The 3,843-nt window shown below is 34.1% G+C and overlaps 1 long non-coding RNA gene across 1 annotated transcript in view; it reads right to left on the bottom strand.

Moving 5' to 3' along the window:
* Positions 1 to 175: 175 nt before the first annotated feature.
* Positions 176 to 3,843, bottom strand: part of LOC106753545 — a 9,761-nt gene continuing 6,093 nt past the window's right edge. The window contains exon 3 of the long non-coding RNA XR_001375224.2: positions 176 to 1,253. This is a non-coding gene — a long non-coding RNA (uncharacterized LOC106753545). The remainder of the gene's footprint in view (positions 1,254 to 3,843) is intronic.

The raw sequence follows: 3,843 nt of genomic DNA, 5'->3' as shown, positions 1-3,843 counted from the left end.
TTTGGCTTGATAACAATTCTTCGGAATAGAATTGTTTGGTGGTGTCAAATCTAAAATCAATTTTGTATAGTGATCCACTGCTTGATTAGGAACGTTCCAATTAGATTTACCAGCCAAGAGTCTAATGGACACTGACAATTTTGACTCAAATGAACCTTCAAATACAGGTAGGTAGATTTGCCTTTGTCATTAATTTGTAAAACCTCTGAGTGGTTTCATTTGGAGCCTCTTCATCATGACTATTGTTTGCTTCTTGTTCGTCATGTCGACGAAGAGCATTGTCGACCATCTCTTGCATATAGGCAAANTGATCTATCTCAGATGTATGTACAACAGTATTCGAACCTGATGCAAGCCGATTTTCAACTCTATTGGATGTCGCAGGAATTTCTTCACCATGAAATGTCCAAACCGTGTAATTAGGCATGAACCCTTTTTGGTATAGGTGAACTTTAACGTCTTGATCTTTCAAAATCCTTGTACATTCGCACTTGATGCATGGGCATTGAATCCCTCCATCAATAGCATAATATTGACTTCGTCGATCCGTCTCCACAAACTCTTCAACTCCGATGACAAAAGATTCCTTCAAACCTCTCCTTCCGCTATGACAACGGTGATACATCCATGCACGATGGTTNAGAAAATGGACCATGTTCTGTGACAAGCCAAACAAAGGTAAACTTAGCGAAATCAACAACACTCCATGTCACATAAGTAATAAACCTATTACTACTTAAGTCGAACATGGAAGGCAAATTGAATACTATTGTCGTAGGCATGCAATAAGGGTCATGCTGAGTATTATTATTGTAGTGAAGTCCTCTTTATAGAGTACTTACACATTGACTACTGTCATAGGCATGCAACAAGGGTCATGCTGTCTATTATTACTGTAGTGAAGTCCTCTTTTATAGAGTACTTCAAGTTCTTACAAAGAGTGTGATGGGTGTGAGGGTTGTGGGTTTTCTCTTCTTCGAAGTGGAAGAGAAGGTGGAGTGAGTGTAAATCAAAAGAAAAGAAATAATGTCAGAAAGAGTGTGTGATACATGAATATAGTAGGGAAGAAAGAAGGGAACAAAATATCATAACAAATCATTACAACATTTAGTTCATAACAAATGCTAATTACAATCATTACAGATTTTTGTACTGAACTTACCACTGGCAGTTGGCTGGAAGTTTCCTATTCAACCCAGATTCTGTTTCAGCTCCTCTTCCTAAAAATGCTACCTAGGTCTTTAAGCTGGAAACTGCACCATAGATCTTAACATAAGCACAAACCAACAATATAAAAATCGATCCAAATTTTAACACTACACCAGTAAACAATAAGGACATTCAAAAGAGCAAGGTTTTGATTCATCATCTTAGCCAAAACAATAAGGTTTTAGTGCATAGCAATAAGGTACAAAGAGCCAGCCACACATAGAACAACATAGTTCAAACCAACAATGATATTTTAGAATGTCATGTCACGGTTACAGAAGATATTCAATTAAATCATTATTGAAACAAAGCAATCATAACATCAATATTAATTCAGATTTTATGGTCATGGATACATCAGCTATAAGACCCAAGCAGACCCAAAACAGAGCAATAATAGCTCATTTGGTTTATAAAATTAGGTGAACAGAAGTAGCTAATTAATCAGCCCAAGACAGAATTTATAAATCACGCGAATTACATTGGTAGATAAGATGCATGTAGTGGTAGTATAGGTATATCTAATAANTGAATGAATACTTGCTCATCAAAATAATATTCACGCACTAGCAATACCTTCATAGTAATTTAAAGCATAATATTATATACTAAAATTTACATACATATTTCTACCACGACTATTAACATTTAAATTAATATAATAATCTAAGGTAATATAGTAATCTAAGGTAATATAATCATTTAAAGTAATATAACATATCCTAAGTATTGGAACATCACGTTCCTACCAAAAATTTCTAGATNAACGTGCTGAGGTAATAATTNTANCAANCACCTANGTCTAATGCAATGGAATATCACGTTTCAGCCAAAATTTCCTAAATTAACGTGCCAACATTTGATTTATCAACTACCACCTAAGCCTAGTCCAGTTAGATATAATTCTAAANAGTCCTCNACAAGATTCAATGTAATTATATTAAAACTAAACGTGTGTCGAAACAATTTCAATCAACTTCCAGTTCTCAATTTTCATTCCAAGCAACCCAGATATACCCAAATAAATTTGATCTTGTTTTAAATAGTTTGCAAGATGAGGCCATAAGGAGATGGTATAGGTTGTGATTCTGAGTGAGTTGCTGAATAAGAGATACAGATATGCAAGTGAAAATGATATCATGAAGATACTAATAAGTGAACAATATGAGAGGCATATATCGATAGGTATATATAGTGAAGGATCACATTTACTAGAATGGAAACCAAGCTGCAAAAGAGTTGTNGTGAGTTTGTTAAACCATTTTCTAGGTGCACGTGAGAAACCAAAACATCAGAGGTAAACTGAAACCACAAACAGCAAAACATATGAAGCTTGAAAAGTAAACTTGCAAAACAGAGGATTTGACCATTCAGATATAACTTGCAAAACATTCACCTAAAAAGTTATAAATATATACATCAATTGGTGAAGTTCTTTATAATAACTTAAAACAAGATTTTTCTACCAAATTGAAACTAAGTTTGATGCNGTAATCACAGCAAGCTTTCAATATCACAAATCTGCAACTATACCAGAAAAAAAGTTCTTAAATATTGGTGGTTTGAATGGTNATTTTGCACAAAAGTGTTTACAATCACAATTTTATGGTTCCAGAAACTTTTCTTTATGAAATATGACTTGTACAAGCTGCCAGCACATGCTAACTATGATTAAATAAAGGTTAAAACCATTTAGACGTCCCTATTTTCGTAAGGTATTCCCAATTTGGTCCCCTTCTTTTAAACCTTCCCAATTGAGTCCTTATAAGTGTTAATTTCAAACAAATTAGCCCCTGCCGTTAAAAATCGTTAACGGTGTTAAAATTGTGCAGAGGTGGGTAAATGACGTGATTAAAATTCTCCTTTTGAGGTGTTAAAATTGTGCAGAGGTGTTAAAATTATGCAGAGGAGAATGGGAAAAATTTGAACACCTCTGCATAATTTTAACACCTCTGCACAATTTTAACACCTCAAAAGGAGAATTTTAATCACGTCATCTACTCACCTCTGCACAATTTTAACATTGTTAACGATTTTTAACGGCAGGGGCTAATTTGTTTGAAATTAACACTTATAAGGACTCAATTGGGAAGGTTTAAAAGAAGGGGACCAAATTGGGAATACCTTACGAAAATAGGGACGCCTAAATGGTTTTAACCTTAAATAAAAAATCACTAGTTCAGTTGCTCTTTAACACCAATTTTAACCATTTTCACCAACCAAATTCAAGCATAAGAATCAAATTGGACTGTAATCATGTAATCTGACTCNAGGAAAACAATTGAGATGTGAACAAGACTCTAGGACTGAATTAAAAGATGTCTAGAGGTGAGTTTTAAGTTGGATAGATTCCAAAAACCAGAAAATGCAATCAAACAAAGTACAACTCGGTCCAACTGCTAAAACAATGAATTCTGAATTCTGTAGGATGGTGCAACCAGTTTGATTGTCTTAGACAAATCACTACTCATATGGTATGCACTTTATTCTTTATTGTCTACTTAGATAAAAGAATAAAATGTGCTACAATTTAAATGAGTGGCAACAGAAGTTAAGTTCTATCATTACTAGTCATTTTAGAAGGGGTTGTTTAAATCTCTCTGACCTCAAATTTATGTGCATGTGGGCTCCTCT

Source organism: Vigna radiata, unplaced genomic scaffold (genome assembly GCF_000741045.1).
Source record: "Vigna radiata var. radiata cultivar VC1973A unplaced genomic scaffold, Vradiata_ver6 scaffold_137, whole genome shotgun sequence".
Taxonomy (NCBI): Eukaryota; Viridiplantae; Streptophyta; class Magnoliopsida; order Fabales; family Fabaceae; genus Vigna; species Vigna radiata.
Note: the sequence above shows the minus strand (reverse complement) of the source record. Positions and strands in the feature narration are given on the sequence as shown.